The sequence below is a fragment of the Haliotis rufescens genome, unplaced genomic scaffold (genome assembly GCF_023055435.1).
Source record: "Haliotis rufescens isolate VD_foot unplaced genomic scaffold, xgHalRufe1.0.p SCAF_7, whole genome shotgun sequence".
NCBI lineage: Eukaryota > Metazoa > Mollusca > Gastropoda > Lepetellida > Haliotidae > Haliotis > Haliotis rufescens.
The window spans coordinates 54,334,044-54,354,985 of NW_025964361.1; the positions used below are offsets into that span (position 1 = coordinate 54,334,044).

At 43.9% G+C, this 20,942-nt stretch overlaps 2 protein-coding genes across 10 annotated transcripts in view; one reads left to right on the plus strand and one right to left on the minus strand.

Moving 5' to 3' along the window:
- Window positions 1-4,828, minus strand: part of LOC124133696 — a 95,397-nt gene extending 90,569 nt beyond the window's left edge. The window contains exon 1 of the mRNA XM_048387525.1: window positions 4,738-4,828. The gene's annotated coding sequence lies outside the window, so the exon portion shown is untranslated. The remainder of the gene's footprint in view (window positions 1-4,737) is intronic.
- LOC124133694 (calcium uptake protein 3, mitochondrial-like) overlaps window positions 1-20,942 on the plus strand; it is a 130,044-nt gene that overhangs the window by 86,855 nt on the left and 22,247 nt on the right. The gene's annotated exons all lie outside the window — the stretch shown is intronic.

The window sequence follows — 20,942 nt, forward strand, 5'->3', positions numbered from 1 at the left end:
TGATGCTCATCATGTTAAGGTTAGGGTAGTTTCAGTCTACAGACAGATGTGCTGAGGTTGTTGTCCGATGTCTGTTTGATGCTCATCATGTTAAGGTTAGGGTAGTTTCAGTCTACAGACAGATGTCCTCAGGTTGTTGTCCGATGTCTGTTTGATGCTCATCATGTTAAGGTTAGGGTAGTTTCAGTCTACAGACAGATGTGCTGAGGTTGTTGTCCGATGTCTGTTTGATGCTCATCATGTTAAGGTTAGGGTAGTTGCAGTCTACAGACAGATGTGCTGAGGTTGTTGTCCGATGTCTGTTTGATGCTCATCATGTTAAGATTAGGGTAGTTTCAGTCTACAGACCTGGCTATGTTATCAGGACATATGAGGCAGGGAGGAATGCATCTGTGAGTCACAGCATTCAGTATGTGGAAATCTGATTGGTGACATTGGGGTGCATCCCACATGTTGAATTCAGGCAGGGAAGGCTGCAGCTGTGATAAGCATTGATAGTGAGAACTGTGATGGGTTTCACATCACCAACATGTGTCAGCTGATTCAAGCGAACGTCTCGAGTGCTGCCGCCTCCACCATGGAATGCAGGTGCATTTGTGAATGGAGAACCATCGACTGACCTGCAGTTGGTGCCAGACTGTGCCATGTAAGTCTGTGGTTGTCGGCGAGGCAAGACAGTTCTTATTGTAGACGTTATGATTTATTGGTTGCATGCTTCTCTATTATTGCCACCAGTTTACAATCAGTTGAGATTGAAGACTTCTACCAGACTTGTCATTTTATGATGTGCTGACTGCCTCCGTGGTCTTGTGGATAAAGCCTCTGATACCAAAAGACATTAGAAGATGGTACTTGTTGTTACCCTGCCTGGCAACACTAACTCACTCACTCACTCACACTTGAGTTTCAGAAGGTCTGTGAAGATAAGCCGTCTTGTATGTGACAGTTGCATAGGAAACATAATGAATTGATGGGGAAAGGAGTACTAATTAGAATAAAAGATAAACATAAAAATCCCTTCCATGTTGATGTAAGGACATGAGTACCACTGTGGAGTATTGAGGAGTGCCGAGACTAATTGTCCTCAGTGTCACCTCGAGAGTCTGGTCATTGTCCAGTCCTACACACCACAGATGGTCCTGGTGATCTGGCCAGGACAGGGTTGATGTCACCCCCACAACCTCAGGGTGGTCAGACCAGGAGAGGGTTGATATTACCCCCACACCTCAGGGTGGTCATACCAGGAGAGGGTTGACGTCACCCCAGGACAGGGTTGACGTCACCCCCACGACCTCAGGGTGGTCAGACCAGGAGAGGGTTGATATTACCCCACACCTCAGGGTGGTCATACCAGGAGAGGGTTGATGTCACCCCCACAACCTCAGGGTGGTCAGACCAGGAGAGGGTTGATATTACCCCACACCTCAGGGTGGTCATACCAGGAGAGGGTTGATGTCACCCCCACGACCTCAGGGTGGTCAGACCAGGAGAGGGTTGATATTACCCCACACCTCAGGGTGGTCATACCAGGAGAGGGTTGACGTCACCCCTACAACCTCAGGGTGGTCAGACCAGGATAGGGGTCAACTTGGGATGGTCTTGCTGGTTTCTCACCCTACCACCCATTAGTGGTCTGGAGCTAACTCACCCCACCACACATTCGTGAACCACTGGATGTTGGTTCACCCTCACTACTTCATACTGGTCGCAGGGACAGGGGTGACCTCACCTTACCACCTCAGGGTTGCCTGACAATGTCAGAGTACCACCTCATCCCCACCCTGACCCACCCCAACACACCCCAACACACCCCAAACACAGCCAGGGTGGCTTGATGAGGTCAGAGCATCGCCTCACCCCATCACCTCATGGGTGCATGACAGGGACCTAGCCCAACCCACCCCAACACAGCCAGCTTGATGAGGTCAAACCCACCTCACCCCCATTACCCAGGGATGCCTGACAGGGACAGGGTGATCTCACCCCATCACCTCAGGGTGGTTTGACAAGGGCAGTGTGTCACCTCACCCCCATCCCAGCCCCAACCCACCCTGGCTGGCCTGACAGAAAGAGTATCACCTCAATCACTCACCCCAGTGTGGCTTGACATGGGCAGAGTATCACCTCACCCCCATCCCAGCCCCAACCCCAACCCACCCAGGCTGGCTTGACAGAAAGAGTATCACCTCAATCCCTCACCCCAGGGTGTCTTGACAAGGGCAGAGTGTCACCTCACCCCCATCCCAGCCCCAACCCACCCAGGCTGGCTTGACAGAAAGAGTATCACCTCAATCCCTCACCCTAGGGTGTCTTGACAAGGGCAGAGTATCACCTCCCCTCCACCACCCCAGGGTGGTCTAACATGGGCACGGAGAAGTGGACATATGGGAGGGTCACGATGTCCACTGGAATCCACAGTTGGCCTGAATCCTCACAACAACAATTAGTGCTTGTTTAATTGAAGCCATTGTTCCGCAGACACCTGTCTTGGTCCCGGCTGCCTGAATCAGGTAGCATTTCTCCAGCTCGCTTACAGAATCAGCTTGTGCAAACTAGAGGGCAGGAGCGCGTGTCCCGGGCGCGAACCTCCTCGGGGACAGATGGTCCCAGGAGCAGAACTGATGAAGCAACAGCAATTGCTTGTCGTCATTGTTGTTCCAGATTAATCCCTTTGTCTCCCCACGAACAAATGGTGTATCCCCCTGACCTGCTGACTCGAGGTCGCCACAGACACTCCATGGCGATATGCTCATCTTCTTCTTATGAAAGGTTTTAATTTTAGATTTACGGACAATCTAAACAAATAACAAGGGATGGCAAGTGATGCTTCGCTTCATTTAATTTGTTCCGGGTGTCCCCGACAATAGGGGCGGCCTGCTTTTTGCCGGCTACAATTTGGACTTACATAACCCTCTTGATGAGGGGGGTAAAGAAAAGCAGGGCTGTGGGGTATTGTTGGGAGAAGGGACACAAGCTGCCCATGAGGTACTGGCTGCCCTGTGGAGGTCAGGGGTCACCGGTGTTAGGCTACGTTTGCTTAATCTTAAATTGACCATGTAATGAGGCTATTGGGGTTGAGGATGCACTGCACTTGACATTAGTTAAATGGAGACAGTTTGGGATGAAATGTAATGCACTGTAGATTTCTTTATGGCTAGCGATACAGCTCTTCAAGCCTGTGTCAGTGTGTTCAGTCATAGCTTTACAGAACGTACTAATTAATCCATTTGATGTGTACATGGCTACTTGGGGCGGTCAGGTAGCCTAGTGGTTAAAGCGCTCACTTATCACACCGAATACCCGGGTTCGATTCCCGACATGGGTACAATGAGTGAAGCCCAATTCTGGTGTCCCCCACCGTGATATTGCTGGAATATTGCTAAAAGCGGCGTAAAACCACAACCACTCACTACATGGCAGCTGAGTTTCATGAACACCCAATGCCATTTAGAAAGTGGTCAAATGTAACAAATGTTATATTTGGGATAACACTTTCTTAGTAAAGTAGGGGCGGTCGGGTAGCCTAGTGGTTCAAGCGTTCGCTTGTTACACCGAAGACCCGGGTTCGATTCCCGAAATGGGTACAATGTGTGAAGCCCATTTCTGGTGTCCCCCGCCGTGATTTTGCTAGAATATTGCTAAAAGCAGGGTAATACCATACTCACTCACTCACTCACTCTTTAGCAAAAATAGTTGAGATTCACTCAGGCTCCCCGACCTCTCATTACAACCCCTGGGGATTTCGCCTTAAGATAGGTCCTCAACACCCTATGCTGGTTGTAAAAGGACCAAATGGATTGGGTGGTCAGGCTCGCTGACTTGGTTGATTGATATAAACAAATTTTGTTCACAAAAAGTGAAGGGGATTGGGTACAAGTTCTCCACCTTAGGAAACCTTATCCCGTGACATCGTAACCCGACTGCGTGGATTGTTGTTCACAGTATCAATCACTGGATTGTCTGGTCCAGACTCAGTTATTTACAGGCTGATGTCTATAGTTGGAATATTGCTGAATAAGGTGTTAAACAACAAACAAGTCTTTCAATACATGCTAGACTGTGATCGCATCCCAATTACATAGATCGATGCTCATGACTGACTTCAACACCAACTGTGTGATAGGTAATGGACCATATCATAGACCATTAGGGGCGATAGGACGTTAATTATGTAACAAACAGCAACTCTTTCATCAGAAGGGGGCACGGGTGGCCCAGTCGTCTAAGGCGCCGCAATTCCACATTAAGCTGACACACCGTGATATAGCTTGAATAAATACTGTTAAAAGCAGCGTTAAACCCAACTCACTCACTCACTTTCATTAGAAGGAAACAGTGACATCTTCATCTTGTTGGGGCAGTAATGGCTGCGTGTGATGAAAGAATGTCAAGAGATACAGTGTAACAAGTATTCACATTATGCGGAATGAGATTATTTTAGCAAGTAATTCCTGCTTGTTGCTTTGTAAAGCAGGCTGCTCCTCATGAAATCTGCCTCTGCTTTTATCCATTCATTGCTATGTTGTTTTCGTAATACAGTGTTGTGTACGTGTTTTATTGTTTTGTGTGTTTCATTCAAACATCACGGATGTTGACCAACATAAGCAATCTTGCTCTGTTATTTATATATCTTTGTTTCAAATAAATGAAAATTCAAGTCAGTCCTGAAATTGAAAACCAAATATTTTGTCTGAAATGTGAAAAATATATGAAAATCGATCAAATATACAAGCTTACCTTGATATGGAAGATACTGCATAGCTCTGACCAATATGAACCATGTCCAGACGAGGAATGGCCCCAAGCATGTGAAATAATTGTCATAACTCACTAACATCGGGAAACTTGCTAAGGCCTATATTTAGCTGGGATTCCCTCCTTGCATCAGTCCCCGATATAGTAGCCTCTCAAGTGAGAATAACCTACCTAGGACGTACTGAGTAAACAATGCAACACATGGCCGGGGGACTAACTGGGTTATTTTACCCGAGTCCTTCTTGTGTAGGGGCGATGTTCTTGTGGGAGATCATTTTAAATGTCAATAAAAACGTTTGTATTTTTATTGGTAATTTCAGTCTGATGTTGATACTTCTATGGAATATAATTTTATTTATCCAACTGAAAATGATATGGACGTTGGATTAATTTAATGTGTGCTCTGTTTTGAAGGCAAATTGAGGTGTGCTTCTCCCACGCTGGCTGTGGTATAAGTGCTTTACCTACCGAGCTGTCTTTGCTATAACAATTTATTACCTACCATGAATGAAACACACCATGAATCGAATCACAGATGCAGCTCATTGATGTTAAATGTCAGCGTATTTTATATTACTTTTATATTCAGTGACGGGCAGCCATGCTATTTCATTCAAGGTGTTGCACAAGTCTCTATTCTCAAGCAGATAAGGGGAAACTAAATGCTGAGTTGACAAGACTTGTCGTTGCCCGCCTCGACTATTGCATGTATGCCAAATTTACATGGCTGGGACGATCCCACTTTATTGCTGTCCTACCTGTGCTAGTTTCATTCACAAGTAGGTAAATAGCTAGCTGCCTGTCATTCATACATTTCCTAGAAGCCTATCTTAGGTGAGGACAATATGATAAATGAAGGCTGATAGACCGGGCCAGAGGAACCTTATTGAATGCAGAAAGGGAATCCATATCGATATATACTTTTGTGTTGGGCAAGATGTTTTCTTGTTCAAACGCCTGAAAAGAAATTGTGTATCATCTTGGTGTTATGTACATTGAAGACGGATATTTTAGATGAGTGTGCATATATTTTAGATGAGTGTGCATGACATTATAACTAGATACTTTCAGGGTTCCCCAAGGTGTTCTATTTTTGGGAGTTTAAATAAAAAATTTGAGAGTCATGATTTTATTTGCAAATTGCTGCCATCAATATTGTTGCATTATTACATTGACTGTGATGTCTACTAATGTGTGTAGTGTGTTCATGGGTGCGACAGCTCCTGTAATGAGGATTCCAGGACAGGAAAGTCTACAGTACACAGTGCTTGTTGTAAGAAGGGCCAGTCTGGGGATTGTAGGACAGGGAAGTCTACAGTACACAGTGCTTGTTGTAAGAAGGGCCAGTCTGGGGATTGTAGGACAGGGTAGTCTACTGTACATCGTGCTTGTTGTAAGAAGGGCCAGTCTGGGGATTGTAGGACGGCATAGTCTGCAGTACACAGTGCTTGTTGTAAGAAGGGCCAGTCTGGGGATTGTAGGACAGGGTAGTCTACAGTACACAGTGCTTGTTGTAAGAAGGGCCAGTCTGGGGATTGTAGGACAGGGAAGTCTACAGTACACAGTGCTTGTTGTAAGAAGGGCCAGTCTGGGGATTGTAGGACGGCATAGTCTGCAGTACATCGTGCTTGTTGTAAGAAGGGCCAGTCTGGGGATTGTAGGACAGGGTAGTCTACAGTACACCGTGCTTGTTGTGAGAAGGGCCAGTCTGGGGATTGTAGGACGGCATAGTCTGCAGTACACCGTGCTTGTTGTAAGAAGGGCCAATCTTGGGATTGTAGGACGGCATAGTCTGCAGTACATCGTGCTTGTTGTAAGAAGGGCCAGTCTGGGGATTGTAGGACAGGGAAGTCTACAGTACACCGTGCTTGTTGTAAGAAGGGCCAGTCTGGGGATTGTAGGACAGGGAAGTCTACAGTACACAGTGCTTGTTGTAAGAAGGGCCAGTCTGGGGATTGTAGGACAGGGAAGTCTACAGTACACAGTGCTTGTTGTAAGAAGGGCCAGTCTGGGGATTGTAGGACAGGGAAGTCTACAGTACACCGTGCTTGTTGTAAGAAGGGCCAGTCTGGGGATTGTAGGACAGGGTAGTCTACAGTACACCGTGCTTGTTGTGAGAAGGGCCAGTCTGGGGATTGTAGGACGGCATAGTCTGCAGTACACCGTGCTTGTTGTAAGAAGGGCCAATCTTGGGATTGAAGGACAGGGTAGTCTACAGTACACCGTGCTTGTTGTAAGAAGGGCCAATCTTGGGATTGTAGGACGGCATAGCCTACAGTACACAGTGCTTGTTGTAAGAAGGGCCAGTCTGGGGATTGTAGGACAGGGTAGTCTACAGTACACAGTGCTTGTTGTAAGAAGGGCCAGTCTGGGGATTGTAGGACAGGGAAGTCTACAGTACACCGTGCTTGTTTTAAGAAGGGCCAGTCTGGGGATTGTAGGACAGGGAAGTCTACAGTACACAGTGCTTGTTGTAAGAAGGGCCAGTCTGGGGATTGTAGGACAGGGAAGTCTACAGTACACAGTGCTTGTTGTAAGAAGGGCCAGTCTGGGGATTGTAGGACGGCATAGTCTGCAGTACACAGTGCTTGTTGTAAGAAGGGCCAATCTGGGGATTGTAGGACAGGGTAGTCTACAGTACACAGTGCTTGTTGTAAGAAAGGCCAGTCTGGGGATTGTAGGACAGGGAAGTCTACAGTACACAGTGCTTGTTGTAAGAAGGGCCAGTCTGGGGATTGTAGGACGGCATAGTCTGCAGTACACAGTGCTTGTTGTAAGAAGGGCCAGTCTGGGGATTGTAGGACGGCATAGTCTGCAGTACACAGTGCTTGTTGTAAGAAGGGCCAGTCTGGGGATTGTAGGACGGCATAGTCTGCAGTACACAGTGCTTGTTGTAAGAAGGGCCAGTCTGGGGATTGTAGGACGGCATAGTCTACAGTACACAGTGCTTGTTTTAAGAAGGGCCAGTCTGGGGATTGTAGGACAGGGTAGTCTGCAGTACACAGTGCTTGTTGTAAGAAGGGCCAGTCTGGGGATTGTAGGACAGGGAAGTCTACAGTACACAGTGCTTGTTGTAAGAAGGGCCAGTCTGGGGATTGTAGGACGGCATAGTCTGCAGTACACCGTGCTTGTTGTAAGAAGGGCCAGTCTGGGGATTGTAGGACAGGGTAGTCTACAGTACACAGTGCTTGTTGTAAGAAGGGCCAGTCTGGGGATTGTAGGACAGGGTAGTCTACAGTACACCATGCTTGTTGTAAGAAGGGCCAGTCTGGGGATTGTAGGACAGGGAAGTCTACTGTACACAGTGCTTGTTGTAAGAAGGGCCAGTCTGGGGATTGTAGGATGGCATAGTCTGCAGTACACCGTGCTTGTTGTAAGAAGGGTAGTCTACAGTACACCGTGCTTGTTGTAAGAAGGGCCAATCTTGGGATTGTAGGACGGCATAGCCTACAGTACACAGTGCTTATTGTAAGAAAGGCCAGTCTGGGGATTGTAGGACAGGGAAGTCTACAGTACACAGTGCTTGTTGTAAGAAGGGCCAGTCTGGGGATTGTTGGACGGCATAGTCTGCAGTACACAGTGCTTGTTGTAAGAAGGGCCAATCTTGGGATTGAAGGACAGGGTAGTCTACAGTACACAGTGCTTGTTTTAAGAAAGGCCAGTCTGGGGATTGTAGGACAGGGTAGTCTACAGTACACAGTGCTTGTTTTAAGAAGGGCCAGTCTTGGGATTGTAGGACAGGGAAGTCTACAGTACACAGTGCTTGTTGTAAGAAGGGCCAGTCTGGGGATTGTAGGACAGGGAAGTCTACAGTACACAGTGCTTGTTGTAAGAAGGGCCAGTCTGGGGATTGTAGGACGGCATAGTCTGCAGTACACCATGCTTGTTGTAAGAAGGGCCAGTCTGGGGATTGAAGGACAGGGTAGTCTACAGTACACAGTGCTTGTTGTAAGAAGGGCCAGTCTGGGGATTGTAGGATGGCATAGTCTGCAGTACACCGTGCTTGTTGTAAGAAGGGTAGTCTACAGTACACTGTGCTTGTTGTAAGAAGGGCCAATCTGGGGATTGTTGGACGGCATAGTCTGCAGTACACAGTGCTTGTTGTAAGAAGGGCCAATCTTGGGATTGAAGGACAGGGTAGTCTACAGTACACCGTGCTTGTTGTAAGAAGGGCCAATCTTGGGATTGTAGGACGGCATAGCCTACAGTACACAGTGCTTGTTGTAAGAAGGGCCAGTCTGGGGATTGTAGGACAGGGAAGTCTACAGTACACAGTGCTTGTTGTAAGAAGGGCCAATCTGGGGATTGTTGGAGGGCATAGTCTGCAGTATACCGTGCTTGTTGTAAGAAGGGCCAGTCTGGGGATTGTAGGACAGGGTAGTCTACAGTACACCGTGCTTGATGTAAGAAGGGCCAGTCTGGGGATTGTAGGACAGGGTAGTCTACAGTACACAGTGCTTGTTGTAAGAAGGGCCAGTCTGGGGATTGTAGGACAGGGTAGTCTACAGTACATCGTGCTTGTTGTAAGAAGCGCCAGTCTGGGGATTGTAGGACGGCATAGTCTGCAGTACACCGTGCTTGTTGTAAGAAGGGCCAGTCTGGGGATTGTAGGACAGGGAAGTCTACAGTACACAGTGCTTGTTGTAAGAAGGGCCAGTCTGGGGATTGTAGGATGGCATAGTCTGCAGTACACCGTGCTTGTTGTAAGAAGGGTAGTCTACAGTACACCATGCTTGTTGTAAGAAGGGCCAGTCTGGGGATTGTAGGACAGGGAAGTCTACAGTACACAGTGCTTGTTGTAAGAAGGGCCAGTCTGGGGATTGTAGGACAGGGAAGTCTACAGTACACAGTGCTTGTTGTAAGAAGGGCCAATCTTGGGATTGTAGGACGGCATAGCCTACAGTACACAGTGCTTGTTGTAAGAAAGGCCAGTCTGGGGATTGTAGGACAGGGAAATCTACAGTACACAGTGCTTGTTTTAAGAAGGGCCAATCTGGGGATTGTTGGACGGCATAGTCTGCAGTACACAGTGCTTGTTGTAAGAAGGGCCAGTCTGGGGATTGTAGGACAGGGTAGTCTACAGTACACAGTGCTTGTTGTAAGAAGGGCCTATCTGGGGATTGAAGGACAGGGAAGTCTACAGTACACCGTGCTTGTTGTAAGAAGGGCCAGTCTGGGGATTGTAGGACAGGGAAGTCTACAGTACACAGTGCTTGTTGTGAGAAGGGCCAGTCTGGGGATTGTAGGACGGCATAGTCTGCAGTACACCGTGCTTGTTGTAAGAAGGGCCAGTCTGGGGATTGAAGGACAGGGAAGTCTACAGTACACCATGCTTGTTGTAAGAAGCGCCAGTCTGGGGATTGTAGGACGGCATAGTCTGCAGTACACCGTGCTTGTTGTAAGAAGGGCCAGTCTGGGGATTGTAGGACGGCATAGTCTGCAGTACACAGTGCTTGTTGGAAGAAGCGCCACTCTGGGGATTGTAGGACGGCATAGTCCGCAGTATACTGTGCTTGTTGTAAGAAGGGCCAGTCTGGGGATTGAAGGACAGGGAAGTCTACAGTACACCATGCTTGTTGTAAGAAGGGCCAGTCTGGGGATTGTAGGACGGCATAGTCTGCAGTACACCGTGCTTGTTGTAAGAAGGGCCAGTCTGGGGATTGTAGGACGGCATAGTCTGCAGTACACAGTGCTTGTTGGAAGAAGCGCCACTCTGGGGATTGTAGGACGGCATAGTCCGCAGTATACCGTGCTTGTTGTAAGAAGGGCCAGTCTGGGGATTGAAGGACAGGGAAGTCTACAGTACACCGTGCTTGTTGTAAGAAGCGCCAGTCTGGGGATTGTTGGACGGCATAGTCTGCAGTAAATCATGCTTGTAAGAAGGGCCAATCAGGGAATTCCAGGACAGTATAGTCCACTGATGACTGAAAAGCAAGTTCCAAATGAAGGAAATCCAAGGTTCAAAAACACTGAAAAAACACAGCAAGAACCCAAAATAAATCAGTATTTTCACAAGTGACCCCAGACTGGCAACATGAAGTGTGGAAGGGACATTTAGGTTACTTTCCCATTTCAATGATAGCCAGTAACAATAGCAAGATCTGAATAGGTAATTTTCTCCATCAAACATGGCATGAATGTAGTCAGCCAGCCTGCACATTGCCACCTACTAGTGCTGTCTGGGGGTGGTATTCACCTACCTATATCTGTTGTAGTCCAGCCTATATCTACACACACACAGAGTCAATAGTGCTGCTCCCTCAACACAGCAGTCGGTATTCAGGGGACCAGCAGTGTGGAGAACATGGGAAGGCCGGCAGACATATGTAGTTGGTATTCACAACACTGTACAATAATGGCTTTGTAGAAATGGTATTGAAAGAGAATGATATTTGTGATAGCTTTGGGAAGTCTTCACGTCTATGCTTTACAATTTTGTGTTTTGGATAATAGCTGAATTCATTTATGATAATCAATTTTTCACATCTTTGAAACCAGGGCGGCGGCACATTTTGCTCACCTGCACAATATATATCCTTGGACATTGGTGATAAGCAATTAATCATGGTGGAGGAATGTCAGATGCTGTATGTAGCAAGTTCATGGGAAACCCAGCCAATCAGACGTTTCCACTTAGGCATGACAGGGAATAACACTTTAATAGGGTGCTACGACAGGTCTGTGATGCATATTTTACGCTTATTTTACATTTGGTGGGGTGGCCTTATGGTTAAAACTTTCAAAGTGTTTGATTCCTTAACCGGTTGTAATGTGTCCATTCTGGGTATCCCTGTCCTTGATGCTGCTTAATTAAGGATGAAATTAGTCATCATCTTTAGATTAAACTACAAGAGCCAACAGCAAATTGGCCAGAGTACCTCCCTTACATTCCAACACAGGTATGGTGGTTCTTTCTCAGGCATATCCAGTCAAAATAAGTTCTGAAAAGGTTAAATTTTCTCAACGTGTCTACACCCTAAAATTGAAAATAAGACTGATCCTAATGATAGTAAAGAGTTCTCAAGGGCTGAGACTACTCCTGGAAATCTCCCCTATTAGGTTTGCCAAAAACAGAGACAGAAATATTAATTAACACACTGAGTGTGATATATGTGGCAGGTCCGGTAGTATGTCAGGCTTACTTGTCGACAGCAGCAGGATGATTTGCTGTCCCTCAGCGACCTTTCTGTGAGCCTAATGCCGTCTCCTGATGGCATCATGCTGTCAATATGCTTTTATCTTGGGGATAGTTAGAAATCAAAATGTTTCTCAGATTATGCCAGTATATGGAAGCCATTTCTGGAAAATTAGATTTGAAAGAGGAATGTGATGATGAAGAAGATGTTCCAACTTTTCTTAGATGATACATGGTGTATTGATTGTGTGAGGCTCCCGAGCCACCATGGTATCTGATGTGAGGAGCCTAGTCTAAACACACATCAGCAGTCAATTAAATGATGAAAAACCTTATCTTTATTGGTGGGAATGTGCATGAGTGCGTGGGGATAGTGTGACCCCCCACACACATCTGGGATATTCAGGGGGCAGCGTGGGTAGTGGAGACTTGGAGAAATGTGTGAGCCTTGACAGTCATATTGTGTGATGTGTGTTGACGGGTTGTGGGATTTGTGTGTATTGACTGTCACAGCGAATTGTGTGCATTGACTGTCACAGCGAATTGCGTGTTTTATGTGTGTTGAGAGACACTGACAGTCACAAGGAATTACGTGGATTGACAGTAACAGGGAATTACGTGGATTGACAGTAACGGGGAATTATGTGTGTTGACAGTCACAGGGGAATTATGTGTGTTGACAGTCACAGGGGAATTATATGTGTTGACAGTCACAGGGGAATTACGTGTGTTGACAGTCACAGGGGATTATGTGTATTGTCAGTCACAGGGGAATTACGTGTGTTGACAGTCACAGGGGAATTACGTTGTTGACAGTCACAGGGGAATTACGTTGTTGACAGTCACAGGGGAATTACGTTGTTGACAGTCACAGGGGAATTATATGTGTTGACAGTCACAGGGGAATTACGTGTGTTGACAGTCACAGGGGATTATGTGTATTGTCAGTCATAGGGAATTACGTGTATTGACAGTCTTAAGATTTATACTATGTCCATGAAATTACTTGTTAAAGTACCATTTTTGGCAAACTAACAGACTGACATGCGACAAGTTTATGTTTGTTTGTTTGAACCATCCATACCAATTTTAGTTAAATCTAATGACCGTCACTACAAGTCTGACCTCCTCCTGTAACGAAACAAGTGTAGGAAATGTGTATTGCAAACTGTTGTAGAAATGAAACTTGTATGAAAGAAGAATTAAATGTAGCATTATCTGCCTCCAGGTGTTTCAAGTATTTGTTGATGTCATTCTCAAAATCTTGTTTGTGACCTTGTCTGAACAATAGTAGGAAGATACTGAGGTCGTAATGTTTGAGAATTAAGACTACCTCCGCTGTCTGTGACATCAGCAACTAATACGAAGCCTGAGGCTCGAAAAATTCTGATCATCGAGTTAACTCAGCTAGTAATTTTATATAGTCTATTATAAATAACAACCTGAAAAGCTACAGAGAATTATGCTTACAGCTGAGTTGGGCAAGTGGACTCCGAGGTATTTTGCACAGACTGCCTCCATTTCACATCAGTATGAAATCTTGTATTGTCAATTTTCAGCCTGATATAAGTACCTTAACATAGAAATACGCCAATTCCACGATTTGGATGTTTGGATTTGCTGCCAACGGTATGCTTGACGTCTTGATAAAAAGCTCCTCTTCAATAAACACAACTCCATGGGGAGCAAGAAACATCTCCCATAATCTTGTCTTGGAATGTTTAGTTATGGCGAATATTCTCTTTAGATTCGTGAATATGACAGGGATCTTATCCTTGCCATGCAACATTATAGTAAACAACTTACGACTTTCTTCAACATCCAGTGTTAATTGTTCCATTATGCTACATATCTGTTGATTCTGTAAATTTGTGTGATGTCTGTTTGCCATGTTTGAGATAATAGATGGACATAGAAAACGGATAAAATGTGTGTTTGATCATAAGGACAAAAACTTGATACTATTTGTCTGTTGTTTAACGCTGCACTCAGCAATATTCCAGCTATATGATGGCAGTCTGTAAATAATCAAGTCTGGACCAGACAATCCAGTGATCAACATCATGAGCATCGATCCACGCAATTGGGATACGATGACATGTATCAACCAAGTCAGCAAGCCTGACCACCTGATCCCTAAGTTGCCTCTTATGGCAAGCATGGGTGGATGAGCAAGGTCTCCAGTGATTATTTATCTTCTATCGCATACAAACCGAGGACATTAGTTTTCAAGCACCAAACACTTTTGATGCAACTAAATGGGCATTTGGTGACCACAATGAATGTTGGAGGGGTTGGGGCTGATGTCAGTGACCTGCCTGCTTAACTTTCAGTAGGGGCGGTCGTGTAGCCTAGTGGTTAAAGCATTCGCTCGTCATGCCGAAGACCCATGTTCGATTCCCAACATGGGTACAATGTGTGAAGCCCATTTCTGGGTCCCGCCGTGATATTGCTGGAATATTGCTAAAAACAGAGTAAAACCATACTCACTCACTCACTTAAAGTTCAGATATGGGTCTTCAGTATTCCATGCTTGTCTCCCTATTGGGATTCAGGGTCAGAATAGGCCCCCCAGTACCCCAAGCTTGTCTACTGTAGAATAGATCCCCAGTAACCTTCCCAGTGAGGAGTCAGGGTTAAAATAGGCCTCTACTACCGCAAGCTTGTAGTCCAAGAGATAGGGTATGTTTATTTACCCCGAAAGGTCCATATGGTTTGAATACTTGTAACATTTGCATTATGTCTGGGCTATTCAAAAACATATTTCTTACAAAATACATTTTGACCATTTTGCCAGTAGGGGGCGTTAAAGGCATGACTCAGCACTTTTTCCTGAAGGTGACAGTATGTTTTCAGAGATGATCAGGATATGTATGTGTTACCTATAGTTGTCAAATTATATGTTAAATCAAATCTTGAAAGATGATATTTTATTATGAAAACAAAAAACTGACAAATTGTATTTAATTTTTTTTTTTTTTTTACAGTCAAAATGGCAATTTGAGTTAATTTTTTGTAAACTTCAACTTTTGATTGGATTCATAACGAAACTATTCCCCAAATTCATGAAACTTATGTCAATTTTGTTAGAATGGGGCATAGCCAGTATAAAACACTGCAAAGGTTATTCATTTTCTGGCAAAAACGTAAACTAGTGCTACTTTTATAATACTCTATAATATTTTAAATACACCAAAGGGAGATAACTCCTCCTTCAAAATTTTCTATTGTAGCTATCATTCGTGAGTAGAATGTAAAATTTGATTCAAGTTCTTAAAACGTCTTTCAAATTTCACCAGTTAGTGGTATATCTCACAATTTTCTTGAATGATATCACTGTTTATCCTGCACACAACAATTTTCAGTATGTCTCTGTTCATGTTCGTAAATGAATGTCCGAGTCACTGCTCTCGTTATCTGTGTCATCATCAGACAGATTGGAAAACTCATCTTCATCAGAGTCATCTGAGGAGAAAGTATCAAGCTTCCTGTGTATTGAGGTTGGCATTTGGTCTCCGCTATACCAGATGACTGAATATGATCCATCCACCAATTTCCAACCATGTTCATCTGGAGACCTTAATGCAGGTGTTGCAGTATGAGCGTTCTTCCAGATAGATGATACATAGTGAACACAGTTCAGTTTTTGAAGCAGTACACTCTTCGAAGGGGGAAAGGCACATGGATCACAGCCTTTAACGTTATCAAGTGGTCCTGATTTAGAACGAGGTGCATATTTGTCCTTGAAGATACAATAACGGGCCTCGTTGACATCTGAAATGTCACCTTTATTGTACATTATGCAAACAAAGTGCTCGATAATGTTGACAACTTCCTCTGTGATTTCGTCTTGGCTTCCCAAATTAGAAAAAGCTTGTTGAAATACATCTGATGTCTCCAACATATGAAATGGACGACATTTTCCTTTTCTGGCAAATGCTGCAGTGTAGTCACAACCTGTGAATGCATGGAAAGAAGGAAGAGCCTCACAGATATCCTCCCCAATAGCTGAAGCTACTGCATTGACATCAATGTAGCGTCTGGTGTTGTTACTACTATTTCCTATGTCCATCCATACCTGAGAACCATTCATTCGTTTCAGATGGTGCAGTAGAAGGACCATGACGTCTGTATCAGATGCTCTGACTGAAATCCTTGGCGATTCTAAGTCACTGCTGGTACTGCATGCATGAAATATCAATCTTGTATCTGCTTCTTCGTGGCCAGACTGTAGATGGGAAACAAGTGATCTGACAACTTGCCCACTGTAGGCTGTGAAAACATAGCACACACTGTCGATGGCAACATACAGTTCATGTCCTGACAATATTGAATTATATTCATCTTTTGCCCATTCTTCTACAAGAAACCTCAGGAGCGATGATTTGAACGTTGGAGACCTCAATGCTTGATGGAATTCTTTTGGTCTAATCTGGAGAGGACCTGTCACTAAGGCTTCAAATTCAGTCGGACCACGCATCTGCTGTTCAGTATCCTTAATGGATGGACTCTTGTATGTATCACACACAAACTCAACACGTTTGGCCATTCGACAGAGCGCAATAAGCATTGTTTGGGCAATATCCTTGTACCTTAGAGGTACATTCCTGAGAGACTGTACAAAGAACATCCCATCAACAATGCATACATCAAGAGTGACAGCTTGTGAGTGATCCTCGACCTTCTTTTCAAGACAGTACAGAAGCCTTGATTTGTCAGTCTTGTTGAGAGAGCCGTCTATGTGGGCAAGGCAAAGAGGTACTGGAGTCAAGGGATATTGAAAGACTTCTTGCAGGTTGATGTTTGAGGTTGTAGCTAGGTACAGTAGTCTTCCAAACAGATCACTTGTGCATTTCAGCTCATTTACCTTCTTATCTTTGGCTGTGCATGAAAGTTTCACAGCTTCAGCAGCAAAATTTTTTACTTTACGTCTGGGAATAGGTTTTTCAAACCGACGAGCATCACTGAAACAGCCATCTTGAAATTGCTTGTACCACTCTTCTCCTTTCTGTAGCACAGAAACAAGATCATTGGCTATTTCATCTCGTACAGCCTTTCCGGAACTGATACAATAGAGGTTGGAGTTGGGACATGCTTCACTGAAAGGATTCAAACTATTTTCTATTGCATTGAGAAGTTTCTCAACATCCTGGTGATCTCTCACAACCCGACATAGCCTTTGCTCACGAGAAGTTTCATCTTTTCTGTCAAGGCCAGCCATCTCAAGAAGACCTGACACAACTGCGCTTCTTAAAGAGCGAGTTATCATCCATCTTGTGCGAGCAGACTCTGATTGTATGAACGAAGAAATTCCTGTCATCCTTGAAGCCGCATCAGCATTGACAGTTTGCTCAAGTGCCATATCAACTGGTACTCTGGAGAATGAATTTGTGCTTCTCTTTATTGAAAGTCCTCCATTTTCTAGCATCTCTTTTGCTCCCGGGTGTGTGATATCTATGTTCAGTAGATTCAAGTGATACAAGGTCATCCATCTTGAATAATTTGGACGATTAATAGCAAAGAAAGTTGGACACATCCGTCCAAGGCAGTACACAAAAAGGTTGAAGTCACACGTCCTGCAGGCCCTGCTAAACATCAGATAGATGTTTACAAGATCGATATAGATGATCCAGAACTGAGCAGTTTTCCCATGAGCCCCATTCCTTGTCTCCTCTGAATAGGCATCATATGTGTCAAGGATTCTTTGAATTGCATTCTTTTCTAAAGCCAGTTTGACAGACTCTGATGTTGGATTGACGCCGACTTCACTCACCAGTTGCTTCATGTCATCATCAACAATTCCAGGGTGCTTGTCAAGGAAGGACTGAAAATGTAGTTTCCAGAACGTGAGGGCTAGTATTAGATGAAGGCGTTTGCATCTATTGTAATGTCTACCACTGATAAATCCCTTGAGGGATCCACCAGCAAGGACACCAGTCTCAGTCAAGAGGTATGGTCCCCCAGATCCATCCAGGAGGTATCCCAAACAAGCAAAAAAAGTCATAGATATATGGAAAGCTCCAAAGCAAATGAACACGTTGTCATAGGTGGGTTTTTCTTGTGCCTGTATCTGCAATGCAAGTTTGGCTACAGCCAAATCATAAGTGGCAAGTGCCATGTTTTCCCCACAGGCTTTGGCAACTTCTTGAGATATCCTCAGTGTTTTAGCAACCACATTCAGTTGTGTTGGTGGCTCTGTTATGTTTTTCAAAAACCCAATTTTTTGTTGTGGTAGATAGTCCTCTGACCATCGTGCATTCCATCCGATCCACATTGGGGTTTGCTGATTCCACGAATAACCTATCATCCAGAGCATGTCCATGTGTCTGAAGTGTACATAATTTGCAGGCTCCTCATCTTCGGATAATGGATACTCAAACCTTTGAATCCTAGGCTTCTTCATGTATGGCTGGATGTAAGATTGTTCTCCTTGGAATGATCTCTTTCTTCTTCCTGCTTTAAAAGATGTATGTGTTGGAACATCTTCAGGTGTAACTGGGGCTGTTGGAATATCCTGGTAACATATACCGACTGTGTCATGAAGTGTCCCAGCACCTGACAGAGTTTCTGTGTTCTCATCATAATTGTCCCATGCTGTGCCAGTGTGAAGTCCAGGTGAGTGAAGGAGACCATCTGGAAGTGGTGATTCAGTTTGTGATACAGATGTTGCCATCTCCGTTTCCAACATTTCAGCCAGTGATACCCTACACAGTGTCCAAAATGATTCAAAATCTCAATGACTTTCCTGCTGCCAGTGATACTTTTAAGCCCAAGTGCAAGATTTAGATGTTTACCTGGTTTGATAGTTCCATTTGAAGTATTGTAGAGAACGTCATCTGCTGATGACCTGATGCATCTCTCAGCCTTGACACTAGGTGGATCTTTGGGCTTTGGAGAGCCTGTATACAATGTTCTAAAGAATCGCATTAAATCACTGGAGGGTTGGCCATTACCCTTTCCTATAACTTGTGCTGACAAGGGCAATGGTAGATCCTTTGACTCATCTCTCATCCTGATTATTTCCTGCCTCAGAATAAAAGCTGCGTCCACTACACGTGCAGAATTGGAATTTGCTTGTGCCTCAGCGTACAGGACCGCATCTTCATTTGATAGACTTGAAGAAAAAATTACTTTTCCTTTTCTGTTGGAGGATTTGGTACTCTTTATTTCATTCTTGTACTTGTTCAGCAATTTAGCTTCCACCTTCTGTGCACTGTATTTAGATTCACTCCCAAGGGATGTCACATATTGTTTATGCAGAGATGTGAGGTATTCAGCGCCATTTTTAACAATAATTTCTTGTTCAACATAGAGTGACAATGTCTTGAAGGCTGTCTCATGTGCATTGCTCAGGTTTTCTTTGCTGTTGTCAGAGTGCTCCATAGATGCTCCATGATTGATGGATATATTTTCTGCTCTTTTGAGGTAAAGCCTACGACAAGAATGGTGATATTTTACTTCCTTCGATATGAAATCTACGTCACAAATCTGAGCAAGTAGCGCTTGGTCACACAGGGTTTCAGCAGCAGATTTTATTTTTTCTTCAGCATCAAAACTCTCACATCTTCCAAGTGTTTCTCTATGATTCCCAACACGCTTTGAAACAGCTTTGCAGAAAATGCACAAATTTTCAAATACCCCAGAGGAAGTACAAGCAATACCAGGCAATTTTGAACGTAGTAAAACAGATGCATTTCTTTGGTGCTCAGTTTTCTCTTTTGGAATAGCTGTGAAATTTTTGTAGCAGTTGATATGATATCCATAGGACAGTTCAATGGCATCTAGAGTTCTCACATATTCACATGCTTTATGGTATTTTGATGAAGAATAATTGTTCAGGCGAAGTTTGGCAGCATTTTGTATTTGTTGCCATGACTCACTGTCAAACCTTTTGACTGGTTCTTTTGAATGTTGACCCAGATGCAGAATACATTTGAGATTTTGATCATCCATTCTTCATATTTAAGTGCCTCTGCAGTCAAGGAATGGTGTTGCTACTACACATCATCTAAAAAACAAACAAATTGCTTTATAAATGATTAATCAAACTTGAATAGCCCCAAACAAATACAACAACTGCTCCCTGGAAATACTTGAAATTAAGAGTAATCTCCCTTGATAGCCTTAACTTTTTGCAGGAGCTTTATTACTAATCACAAGACTTTATACTGTTGAACTGGTGATAATATATTCTGTGGATCATTACACAACTTATGACAAACAGTGTAAAAGATACTGATAAGGGTATTTACAACAACTCACCTTTTCCATCCTGCTGTCTACAATGCTTCCAGCATGGCGGCCATCTTGGCATCAGGGACCAGTCATTGCACTTGATTGAAATTATATACTAAAACTTCATTAGAAAGGTTAATTGATTAACTCTATTCAAATCTGGTCCTTTTTATTACATTAATTGTACTTGAACTGTCTGAATTGTCACAGTTTATGATTTTAGGATGGAGTTATCTCCCTTTACCAAAAATAAATCATCCTGACTCCTTTGAATAAAACTCTGAATCTTCATGAATAATCATTTGAAAGTATTGAAAATGAATAATATTGTTTCTATAATGTTGGGCTTGTAAAGCAAAATTACTGAGATAATTAAAACCTCATATTACAGGAGTAAGAAGAAACAAAAGATGGTACTTTGCAAACAAAATCATAAATATTATGATATTTCCTATCACAGATAAGACATTTTGATATAGTGGGTGCAATATTGTGTTCTTTTATAAAGTATATGCTCATACCTTCACTTCAATACCCAAATAACTTTAGTCATTTTCAATTTTTATTAAACTTTTCGCATTTTCCTTAATCACATGTGCGCTAAAAAATTTTGCTGAGTCATGCCTTTAATGGCATACTGTGAGGAAATGGTCAAGATACAATTTGTAAGAAATTGATTTCTCGAAAATATACTCAATCTTCTTCATGATCTACATTTCAAACCTTTTGGACCTCTGAGGTAAATAAATTCCATGCTATCTCTTGGACTATTGTCTCCCTGTGATTATTCAGGATCAGAATAGGCCCCCAGTACCCC